This window comes from Haliotis asinina, chromosome 16, assembly GCF_037392515.1.
Source record: "Haliotis asinina isolate JCU_RB_2024 chromosome 16, JCU_Hal_asi_v2, whole genome shotgun sequence".
Lineage (NCBI taxonomy): Eukaryota > Metazoa > Mollusca > Gastropoda > Lepetellida > Haliotidae > Haliotis > Haliotis asinina.
Window position 1 is genome coordinate 45,257,652 of NC_090295.1, and position 13,648 is coordinate 45,271,299.

Genomic DNA, 13,648 nt, shown 5'->3' on the forward strand with positions numbered 1-13,648 from the left:
GATCTCTGAAATGAACATATTTATCACACAAAAATGGGTTTTGAGTTATACTCTTAATATATAATGAAAAATGGAGCCCATTAACCTTCTGTATTTTCTTAAATCTGCAGCGGTAGTAATCTAGACGTAGGTTTAGGTATATGTCGGTTTTAGCAGTGTTCCTGCAATATCAAGACGGGGGACAAGGGAATAAGACTTTCATGTGGGGAATCGGACGTGGGTCTTAGGTGTGACCAGCCAGCTGTTTAGCCCCGAGATTTAAATTGCGATATCTCTTGGCCACGTGATGTTTAGGCACACAGGCCATTCAGAATCACTCGATGACAGCCTTTAGGTATAACAGTATAATATATAACAGATCATTTCAATACAGTGGATACCATCTGTTTGTTTGTGAATATGAATAAATGACCTCTAACTAAGTAAACCAAGGTCTTATACAGTTAGTGAGTATGGTGTTACGCCGCTTTGGGCAATATTCAAGTAATATCATGGTGGAGGACACAAGAAATGGGCTTCCCACACTGTACCCATGTGGGGAATCGAAACCTGACCTTCAACGTAGCAACCGAACGCTTTAACCACTAGGCTATACTATATAGTAAATAGCAGTCATAATGCCTAGACATAATGCCCTAATATCAGTTTTCTTTATCCGGAAACATGGTGTCAATTGCGACAGGTCAAGGCGACGGTCGATTTTCAATTACGTAGGTGAGATGTTACCTTTAATCACTGAAAATGTTACTTAAAAACCATTATTTTTACCAGGTTATGCCGTAGCTTTGGCAATGAGCGAGTTTAGTCTTTGCTGCGAGTGTCGTTTTACGCCATGTTTGGCAATATTCCAGGAACATCACGCCGGAGGACGCCTGAGGCGGGTTTCACACCCCGTACCCGTGTGGAGAGTCGAACCTGGATCTTCAGCGTGACGAGCGAACGTCTTAACCATGAGGCTACTCCACCACTCGAATATTGCAATGAGAGACCACCACCAGCACAGGGGACTATGCTCACCCTTATCGTGAATACGTGGTAGGGTCGCTGATTCCATTCATGTATACCTCCTTACAAATATCTGACCCGTGAAGATCCGGGTTTGAATTGATCTTAAGTAGCCCATGGTTGTCGTAAGAGGCAACTAACGGGACAGGGTGGTCAGGCTTGATGACGATTTCGACAAATGCCGTCGTAACCCCAGTTGCGTAGATCGATGTTCATGTTGTTGATCACTGGATTGTCTGGTCCAGACTTGATTATTTACAGACCGCCACCATATAGCTGGAATATTGCTCATTGCGGCGTCAAACAGTCATACAACCAACATAACTTACCACTATTTGCCGAATGGGATAGGTTTCGGAGGTCAGGAAACTGTTCTCTATCCTTGACTTTGAAATCTGCTTGTAAACAATACCCTTGTGGGTGGAAAGTAATCTGTATAAAGACGCGGTTCAGAATCTACGCTAGTTTTGTAAACACGTACCATACATTAATATAGTGTGATTGTTCATTTATAGGTCTACGTTCGATTATTGTCTAAAAGTGCACGCAGACAAAACATTTCCATACTAGGCTTGTACGCCCCGACACACTAGCACTTAACCGACTGTACCCAACGCACTGACTGACAACATACCCGCATGAAGGGCACCGAGTGCAGTGAAACCAGGCCACGTTGATGAGTTTCATTTGTCGATAACACATATTGAACTTTTCAGTTGGTTTCTTGATTACTTATCATTAAAGCGTTAATCTTTCCGCGAGGCGCGAGAAGGTTTCAACCGTACTACAGGCGTCCTGGAGACTGGGGTGGCAGCAGCAGCAGCAGCAGCAGCAGCAGTAGTAGTAGTAGTAGTAGCAGCAGCAGTAGTAGTAGTAGTAGTAGCAGCAGTAGTAGTAGTAGTAGTAGTAGTAGCAGCAGCAGTAGTAGTAGTAGTAGCAGCAGCAGCAGTAGTAGTAGTAGTAGCAGCAGCAGTAGTAGTAGTAGTAGTAGCAGCAGCAGTAGTAGTAGTAGTAGCAGCAGCAGCAGTAGTAGTAGTAGTAGTAGCAGCAGCAGTAGTAGCAGTAGCAGCAGCAGCAGCAGTAGTAGTAGTAGTAGTAGCAGCAGCAGTAGTAGTAGTAGTAGCAGCAGCAGCAGCAGTAGTAGTAGTAGTAGATGTTGTTGTTGTTGTTGTTTGTATATGTGTGTATGTGATGTTGGGGAAAGAGGCTGGATGTGCGTGGTCTTGTTTAACGCTACACTCTGCAATGCTGCAGCTTTCTGAAGGCGGTCTTCAAATAATGGAGTCTGGTCCAAACAACCCAGTGATTGAAACCACCGGCATCGATCATCATTTGGGATACGATGCCATATAACCGTTTGAGCGTGCCAAACTACCAGAGACCATGTTCTTGCGACAAATATGAAGATCTTATCGTTACCTGAATCTTGGCGCGTGGTAGTTGATGTAACCGGTCCCATGTAACATCAGTAGTAGTGAAAGTATGTGTAATACCGGAAGTGATGGTTCTAACAGGAGTTAAATAGTATTACCTTTACAGCAGAAGTTGTAGACGTGACTGTAGCGTCAGTACTAGTAGACGTGATACTGACACCAATAAAAGCAGTAGTAACAATAACGTCAATAGTTGTGGACGTGACATTGGCAGGAATAGCTATAGACGGGACAATAACAGAAACAGTTATAGACTTGACACTGACTTTAATAGTTGCGGGCGTGACAATATAGGCAATAAAAGTAGACGTGACATTAACACCAGTTGTTGTAGACGTGACAGTAACTTCAATAGTTGTTGGGGTGACATTAACGTCAACATTTATGTGACTTACAACAATAGTTGTAAACGTGTCAGTAACGTCAATAGCTGTAGACGTGACTAGTAGCAACAGTTCTAGACGTGATACTAATGTCAGTATTTGTAGACGTGAAACTAACGTCAATAGCTGTAGACTTGACTAGTAGCAAATTAATAGTGTTAGACGTGATGCTAATGTCAATATTTGTAGATGTGACACTAATGGCATTACTTGTAGTCGTGACACTAACGTCAATGGTTGTAGACGTGACACTAACGTCAAAAGCTGTAGACGTGACACTAACGTCAATAGCTGTAGACGTGACACTAACGTCAAAAGCTGTAGACGTGACACTAACGTCAACAGTTGTAGAGGTGACCCTAGCGTCAATAGTTGCAGACGTGACTAACGACAATAGATGTACACGTGACTGGCGCAATACAGGCAATAAAGTCAATAACACCAGTAATAGTGGTCGTAATAGTGGTCGTAATAGTGGTATTTGTAGCTGCAATAGTAGAAGCGCACTTTTTTTCGGCAGTACTGAGGTTAACCGCAGCAGAAAAAAATGTTATTGTTGTTGTTGTTGCTGCTGCTGCTGTTGTTGTTGACGTAGAAGCAGCAGCAAGAGAACTACACGTAGTAAACCTATTACAAACTCCAACACTGAAAAAAAGGCTTATGACGATTTACACATGTGTATGATCTTAGCAAAATGACACAGCAAAATCAATGCTGACGACTTTAAGGTATCGTTTTACAATAACAGCGCCGGGAATTAATATTGCATGTAGTTCAAAAACCATAATCCGAAGTGGGAATCTAATTTTTCTTCAATATGGTTTATGTATAAACACAGCAAGTTATCAACATATTGAATAAAACTATCAATTATGTCGCCCCATCAAATGCACGTTCCATTTTTAACACAAAGTGGCAACTGCGCGCTAAGCGTACATCAGGTTTGAACACGATGGGTAATTGATGGATATGAAGGGGGTGATCTCAAAACGGTTTAGTAACATATTCAGGGGAACTTTATTTCGGGTTAAATAGGCGGACTTCAAAACAAAGAAAATGCGTTTTGTCCTTGAGCAATACACCAAAAACTGATTTGAATCGCGTTTCGTAAAACAAGAATATCTTTGGTTTAGGTAATTTGGCAGCTGGGTTTTGAGACGACCTCAACTTTTTAGTCTGCAGATTTGCAGATACACAAATAATATCCCTACTATGTGCGAGCGATTCGATCATACAAAAAATATGTGATAATCTCCGTGATATTGATCGTCGATATTTCCATAAAACTAAATACGACACCCGCCAGTCCTGCACAGATAGGGTACGGTGCTTAATGCGTGGATGGGAACTCAGTCGAGTCAAATCGGATTCTCGTACTATTGTCCTCAATAATTTCACGTGACCTACATTCTGCAGAGAGGCTCATGTATGCGAGAATCATTCCAGCTAGAGTACATTATGGTGATAACTCATTCCATGTTCACTTATACAGGTAGTGTGTTACTATTCATTCTCACAACAATGTTCGTCATTTCACATGGAACAGCCATAAGCTTTATTGAGATGATTTCACGCATGTAAGATGAGTGAGGTAATGTTGTTTTACGACGCAGTCAGCAATATTACAACTACTATCACGTGACCTGTGTAAAGGAGAACTGGGTGAGATAAACCAAAGGTTTGTTTGCTGTTTAGAGCTATTTAGAGCAATATTCCCACTACATGGTGGCGATCTGTAGATAATCCAGTCTGGACCAGACAATTCAGTGATCTACAACATTTTGGCACAACCAACAGATCATAAACAGTGTTTGCATGAAATCAAAGTAAACTTTTTTCGGGTACATTGTATTCTTATCTGTGGGTGTGACACGGGTTGTCCAATTTTGGTACAGATATGAATATTCATGAGGCCTCATTAAGATGGGTTTATGATGTTTTCCACTATTTGCAATGTCCGTACTTTGCCTCTCATTATAACACTATCTTCGATGTATACGGGCCGGAGGCCTTAAGCACAATAAACCAGTTTGGTCTTGACTAGATGTGAGCGTACACATTATGTATGCTCGAGAGTTCCGCATGCAACACTTTCTGCATCCTACTGCCCCAATCCGGCATGTTGGGGTCACAGATACACTGTTCGCGTGGGGGTCTCGCGATGACTCTCCCACAATATATACTCCTTGCGTGCGACACCGCCTCCATCAACTTCAAACTGCATCATAAGGTCAACAAGTATATGCCCGCTCCTTGATCTAATGAAGCACTCTTAAGTCAACGGGATGCCTTCTCATACTTACCGAACCGTCACGTCAAGTCTTTTAGATCAACCATTAAGTTATTAGAGTTATTGGTTATCACTGCATGCAGTATTCAACATATGTCATATTTGGGATTTCACTTTCTTAGTAAAGTACAAATGCTAGTACTTTTTTCGGTTGAGTCCCATCCGGGATTCGAACCCGCACCCTCAGAGTCAGGCACCTAATCGCCAGCACACAAAGTCAGCCGCCTAGCCCGCTCAGCCACCGCGACTTCCACATGCAGTATTATTTGGTCTGTATGCCACCAGCTTTAAAATACTCGTGTATGATATGTATCTGATTCAGAAACAACAAATGTTCGCCGCTGAAGAAGAATGAAATATTTATAATTTATTTCATTTTGGGTCACACAGAAGATTCCTGAAATGACTAGTGTCTGCACAATCACCCAATGTAGGCTGTTGAGTGCAATGTTTTATGAGATATCGCGTTGACAAGACTTTAAACCGTGTTCAGTGTTTCATAGTGACCTTGACACTGGATAAAATCTCAACTGACCCTGTTTTTAGTTAAGCATGACTAACGTAGTATGTATGCATGTACCCCGAGTTATCTGAGCACCGTCACACATGCCTAAATTGACAGGATATTATCATGAGACGTGTGAGTGGGTGATTTCAGTTTTGCACCACATTCAGCAATATTCCAGCTATATGGCGGAGGTCTGTAAATAATCGAGTCTGGCCCAGACAGTCCAGTGATCAACAGCACGAGAATCGATCTGCGCAAGTGGGAACCGATTACATGTGTCAACCAAGTCAGTGGGAATGACCACCCGATCCCGTTAGTCGCTTCTTGCAACAAGCATAGTAACCTTATATGGCAAGCATGGGTTGTTGAAGGCCTATTCTACCCCGGTCTATTCTACCCCGGTTGGGTGATAGTAGTAATAACCACAAGGTTTGATATTTCATGTTAAACATAAAATTACAGTCAGCAAATGATCAACTGCATTTTCACACACTCCACCAACTCGGAATATGATGGACTGCTGTTCTGCATATAGCCATCAAAGCTACTAAAATCAGCTGAGCAGCCATATTGTGTCAAGACGACTAGTGCATTAGATATTAACAGGGCAATTAGTGTGGACGGAATTAGCACCTCCGTCTAACAGTTAATCACTGGAGTGAGCATTGAGTCTCTACAGTTCGTTTACAATCAAACTTCCATTCCACTCGTCTTTTACTTTGTGTCGTGCCTCTTGGAACCGACAAAATGGATCTTTCATTACACGTTTTTACAAGGTTAAACTTATCAGAGATCAGACACTGAAGGAGATGACAAGACTCTATGGATGATCAACCTCTTTGCTTCGACAATGGCGACGCTTCAGTATAGATCCTTGTACGGTTTTCAATCATAAACATATTGTCATCTCTGTTACACCAACTTTTAGAATGCCACTCAAACAAATCAGACATTGATTAAACAGTGGGAATACCGGGACAGAAGAAAAGTATCCTGAGAGGTTTCACACTTAAAATGTTTCTACGTAGTGAGGGGCGGTGGGGTAGCCTCATGGTTAAAGCGTTCGTTCGTCACGCTTAAGACCCGGGTTCGATTCCCCACATGGGTACAGTGTGTGAAACCCGTTTCTGGTATACCCCGCTGTGGTATTGCTGGAATATTGCTAAACACGGCCTAAAACCACACTCATTCACTCACTCTAGGTAGCGAGGCTTACCTGTGTATAAGACTAATGATTCATATATATAGCAGTACAGCAACTTTCCGTATCATACGGGTAAAAAATACATAAAAACAAATAAACATCTGGTGTAGTGACAGCAGTTATGTCTTTACAAGAAACAAAAGACATGGTCGTCAGAACTACATTTGACTGTTACAGATCAATGTTTAGGTGAGAACAAAGAGCGTGTTTTTCTGCGGAAAACAACTCAAAACGTTTCATGCTGTATGGAAGTGTAAGAAGTCCATGAATGCGGTTCGTGGATCGAAAAATGCTATTTACTCAATAACCATTTCCGCTTTTTAATCTGACAGGTTCTCACGTGGATTTGAATACTGAACGCGCACAGCAAACAAAAACAGATAAATAAATTAAGGAGTTTGACAAGTTTATCCGACACGACAATGTACACATACAGAGGTTCCTTGCAAATTACCAACACGTGGTAATTTGTACATCCTCTAAGAATCATCGGCACGCTTCATGCCATTTATATATGTATTGTAGAAGGTTGCTTGAATAAGTAATGAACTGCCTTGTCGGCGTGTCTCCCTGGAACTGGGCGCTTCAGTGTTTTTCAGGAAGATGCGGTCCCTTCTATCAGAGCAGGCTTCCGGTGACAGATTCTGCCTGAGGGCAAACTAATCTACAGTCTAGCACAAACATCACTGCCTCTCGCCTTGTATAGATATGTGACGATCCTTTTGAAAGCAGATCTTCATGTTGGAAATGCCCACGTCAGGCTTTTGAAAAACGTTGTACCTGGTGTATATAATTTACCAAAAGAGCGAGTGGGTATGTATTTACACCGCTTTTGTCAATATTCCTGTAATATCACGACAGGGAACACCTCGACGAGCGAGCGCTTTAACCACTAGGCTACCCTACATGAGTGAGTTATGCTACTCTATGCATTCAGGGTGTGGGAAGGTGTAATGGGTTGATTTACCTTTGATATTTGTACATGTTCCCCGAGCCCGAAGGGTACATCAACCCATGGTCCCCGAGGGGACAGTGAACAATGTGTTTATGTTACCCAACTCCCCAGTGTTAATGTTTAAATGTTCGAAGCATGGGTATTGGGTATCGGATCGTACACGTCAGCCAACCTGTTTAAATCAAACCTGTTTAAATCAATTCGAATCTTACAGTATTTTCCGCAGGTATTGTCTTAGTAAAGTATTTCCCCTTCTTAATACCCACAGGGACTACATTTGAACGTCTTGCCAAAAATTATTTATCAGAGTGCAAGGCAAATCTTGACGTGGCCATCGCAAGACGACACAAGAAACACAGATTTAGAGTTATCTCCCTTCCATCGATTTGCATTTGCAAAACGTCGGTAATTTCCTTGCACCACGCTTTATTCAATGTTATTCGAGATAATGAAGTACTACCATAAAGTACCGAGTGGGTACCATATATGTTAGTGGGGTACATTGAAAATAATAAACGCGCGTTCAGCCAGTCAGAAAATGACATTTATGGTGAGGTACAGTGTACCCCTATTGGGAACTGAGCCCCGACCTTGCCGAGTGAAAAGCGTGACGAGTGAACGCTTTCACCAATAAGGACGAAAATTCAGTAAGGACGAAAGTCCTCAATAATGTTGCTGGATATTTATAGCAGGTTATCACTTGGATTGTTTTGGTGCCGCATCAGAATTATGATATTAAACTATGCAAACTGCTAAAGTATATATGCTCAAAGAATGTATGGGTACCGAGTGGGCCTCAATTTACTGTGCAGACTGGCGTCCCTTTGTCGGACCAGAACGAATCTTGTGTTCGAATCGCAATTCGATCTCGTTGCGTGTCAAGGTTTGTTCTCGTTCGTAAGACGTAAACGTTCTAAGACTTGTTTTTTTGTGTTTTTTTTGTTGTTGTTTGTTTGGGTTTTTTTTTTTGTTTTGTTTGTTTTGTTTTTTTGCCGTGACAAAGTAGTACAACTATGACAAACCTACAAATCAACCTCCTCGATATTGTGTCGGATTTTAGACATGTAGTAATGTAGTTGTAACTACATCAAGGGAGAAAGATCAAGGTTGAAATTGATCTTCAGCGCCCTGTATTTGTCATGAGGGCACAAGGTCATTTTTGAAGTCATTGTTATGCTTCAACCATATAGCGACCTTAGGGGTTAAGGACGAGATCAGGCTGTTGGGCGTATCCTAATGTCGTAGGTCAATGCTCATAATGTCAGTCACTGGATTTTCAAACTCAGTTCATTACCAACTGCCGTCGTACAGCAGGGATATAGCCGAGTGCGACTTAAACAACATGCAAACCCTTTCCTAATGAATTAGGCTACATTTAATCTTTGGGTGACTGTTTAACGCCGCACTCAGAACAACACGGCGACATTCTGTAAAAAATGGAGTGTGGACCAGACAATCCATTACATTACAACAATGACGATCAACCAAAGCGGACTCAAACATAGCTCGCGTGTCTATTATACTTCTGAGTTCGAACCCAAGATCCTTTCTTTGTCAACAATTTACCCGTGCATTTCTGGATTTCACTTAAGTTTCGCTATATAATATCTGCAATATATTAGGCAATCAGCGTGTTACATTTTGAATATATCAACAGTGCAGTTTGCAAACGAGTGTACCGAATACACTGACTTTATATTCCGATTGATATACATCTCTGTCACCGGAGATCCGTAATTTGAATGGGTGCTTTTTCTTATGCATTATCAGTTACCTTATACATTGTACTTATATATATTTGAATGATCAGAATCAGACAAGTACATACTTGTAAGTGTAGGTGCACTTTAACTGTATGTTATACAATATCCAGGCTATCATACGATATCTACTGATATGGATATTACGACAGATGTATTTGTACTACCAAGAGTTTTTGTTCCCCATTCAAAGTAGCCTCACGTGCGGACTTGCATGCTTCGCGTCTACATATATGTTTCATTCTGACGTGTGGACCTGTGGGTTTGGATGAACACCGTTGGGCATTTCACTAATGAAGGGCACGACTGTTATGAGGCGAAAGATGCGTGTGTCGCACATGAGTAGATACTATATAAAGGCAGACGTTTTCAGGATTCTGGTCTCCTGTCACCCAGCCTTTCACCCCTCAATTTTCATTAAACAGTATATTTTCTCCTTTCAATTTTACCCATCTCTCTCTGTCTCTGTCTCTCTCTGTCTCTGTCTCTGTCTCTCTCTCTCTCTCTCTCTCTCTCTCTCTCTCTCTCTCTCTCTCTCTCTCTCTCTCGTTGCTGACGCAGACGATAAAATCAATAAAGGCGGAGTACGACATTAAATATTAACTCGCCCAGGGAAGATGAAGTTCTTCAGCTATCTACATATCGAATGACTTCGCCTACCTTTAATTAAGCAGCAGTCGACTCGGATGTCAGAGCAGACGATAAATTACTCTTGAGCAGACGACATAAGACATGATAATCTACATGTTACTCGTAGTCTTTCTTTCTATCTACAATCGGAAATCGATCAGAATTAAAAAATGTCAGCAAGTTAACATACACGTAAAAACATGCATACATAATTCGCAGCAAACTGCCAGAAGGTATTTTGGTGAAATGTCGACACACAATGAAACGCTAACGCACATCAAAGTGGAAAAGGGAAAAGATTACGTCCCCGAAATCCTATTTTACGGACAAATTAAACAAAATTAAAATGAATCTTGGGATGAGAAAGTCTAGATTGGGCGATTCCAGACTTGAGTGGGTCGTCTTTTAAAAGAGGCTACTCTTGGGTCGAGAAGACATGGCCGCAACTGTTTCAGTTTAGCAGCATAACGTCGTCTTCTGGTGTTTCAGAAGTGTAGCATATTTGAATGAGGTTCAAATGTCTCATGATCAGGGTCGGGTATTTCAGAAGTGTGATGTCTGTGGATAAGGGTCAGATGCTTTAGATCAGAAGCATAATTCCTTGTGTTTGGTTTTTGGACATTTCACTTTCGACTCGACCTTTTCATCGAAAATAACTTTGGCAGTATCAATCAACAGTTGCAATTTTGTGTTTTAAATATGTTCAGTAGGTACATGTAATTAGTTTTAATCAATTTGTTCGTCTACTTGACTAACAATTTTATACATGCAGATTTGCCAAACAAAATCACCCTTCTAGAACACAAAATCGTCATTTCTGTAACTTCAGGGTATAGTTAACTGAGTTTCAGCATCGATAACAAAAGATCAATGAACAGTTTTTCAGACCTCATGTTTGTTCATCATGGTTCTTTGCGCATTCACTATAGAAAAAACCCATTAAACAAATAATAGACTTACGTTAAAATTTATAATTCAACATGAAAAGCTTTTTTGTACGTTCCGGGTGGTTAAAGAAAGAGCTGCAGTGTATCGTGACTTTATCACGGGGGTAATTAGGACTTTGCACCATGCAAGCAATGCAAACTGTTATATTTAGCTGTGCCTGAAATAAGAACACTTAATAAACTATAAAAGTGCATTATCTGGGTATAAAAGTACTGCGCGAACCCCGAGAGTAAATCCCCGTCATCCGTCCCCTCTGAAAACTTGAAGACCGTCGTCCTCGTCAGTCTAGTTAGCAGATTTAAATAGCGTCAGGTCTCGACACGTTCTGGACACTTTTCTAAAATATAAAAGACTGGTTGGTTGCTTGAAAAGACGTGTTTAACTATATATGTGGGGTCACTGTCCTGGTCTCGTGTCATCGTCACAGTTAATTCTCATGCAGCCGAGCGAATAGTTTTGAAGCCATTGTAAACCACTTCAGAGTTGTACTGTGTGTCTCGTGGTGGTATTGCACAATAGTTCTCGTGACGTTGGGTTCTGCCGTTGAGTAATACTTTCTGAACTGTCATATTCCGACGCTGTTACTTTACTAGCTTTGCTTGTGCGGGAATTTCCTATCGAGAAAACATGACAACGGGATTTCCAAGAGTTACTTGTTATCCGTGCTATGAGGTATTCGACGCTCTATCCATGTCTTAAATTAGTATTCAAGAGGGTTTATCAAGTTTTAACTACTAGTGAGAGCGAATGGAGGTTAAAGGTTAAAGGTTAAAATTTGCAGTTCAAATAGCAAAACTAGTCATCGTCCGAGAAAGGTCTTGACATTCGTAAAACCAGAGATACTCTACAACAGGGATAGGTCACTCATTTGCTTTCTTTACCATTTGTACTAATTAACGTGTGCCTCGTCATGCTCCAACGCACACAGTGACCTGGCTTGTTCCCAGTCCAACTTTAGTTGTGTTTAACCAGGGAGACTATATTGAGTATATACTTTGTAGATTATCCCTCGTTTAACAGAACTTCAGCCAGTTAATTGTATCAGTCGGAATTTTACTGTGAATGAATGAATAAATTATAGTAAGAATTAAGAGCAAGAACTATGTGAATGAATGAATGAAATAAAGTAAAAGAATACAAGAAAGAAGTACATATGTGAATGAATGAAAGAATAGATGATACACCGCGGCCTTCCCTCCCAAAACACGTTAAAGAACGCAAAAGTATCGCGAGAACACGTGTTAACATCAGTTGTCCTTTTAAAAAATCTACTTTGAAACATTTTTGTTCACAATAATTAATCCAGATATCTTATTGCATGTGGGGAATGGAATGGACATTAACAAAATGATAACTGACACTGTCACACTGCCCTCAAATATAAACTGTAAAACTGTCACAAAGCGTTCTAAAACACCTTTCCAGTTTTGTCAAATAATAAGATCAACAAGAAATAAAGAAGTTATGGAACTATAACCCTCAAGCATCAATGGCGAATCAGATCAGATCGGCAATATGTCATATTTTTCACACACCTCAAATACACCCTAACAATTTGTTTTAGATTTATATGGAACTATCACTATTACTTGCAAACACATTTCATCTGATAGCATATTCCCCTCATATGAATTAAAGGTGTATGTGAAAGATGTTTTTGCGAATACCTTTCAACTAAAGGTATGTTCTTCTAAAAATTACACGAATGTGTGAAAGAAGTTTTTATCGGTGAATCGAGAATAGAAGCTCTAACGTTCCGACCTGAAACGTTACTACAAATCTACTCTCCTAAAACGGACACTAATACCAATTATTTAATTTACACTGAGGTAAGAAATAGTTAGTCTGTCTTATACATGTTGGATTTCAGTTGTTATAACACTCAGTGAACTTCATCTCCTGTTGAAACTAAAACCGGCTCAATCTTACATACTACGCTGCCACCATATTGGCTACACTGGTTACGTAACGACCCGAGACATATGTTCAACGGCTTTTCGAGGAGTTTCTTCTCCCCCTCTATATAGGCTCCCTGGTAAAATGAAGACTTTTCGCAATATTTTTCTATACTAAAATGAGTAATGATGTCGTTCAAAGTACGTTTTAAAGAATTATAGATATAGGATATAGGAATAATACAAAATCTTAATGAACGCCAGAATAACGACTGAACTGAGCAATGAAATCCTAATGGAACTGAGCAAGAAGAAACAACAATAGCTCTTTATTGACGTTTCAGAACAATTGGGTACGTTTGTGATGTTTAAATATAGCTATAAAATGTGTCTATTTGACAGGCTAGGAAGATCAGAAAAATATTTTTTGATTGAATAATTACTAACTGAGTCGATATGGTTGCAACCACATGTGGTGTTTAGCCAGTTTTGAGTGTGTGATGGCAGTAACAACGCACCCACACCACAACCAACCACAATGAACTTCTCTTCCGAATGGTTGCACATGGGTATCAGCTCATGGAATGGTTGTTGAATTAACCCCTCCACACGCACGCACGCACGCACGCACGCACGC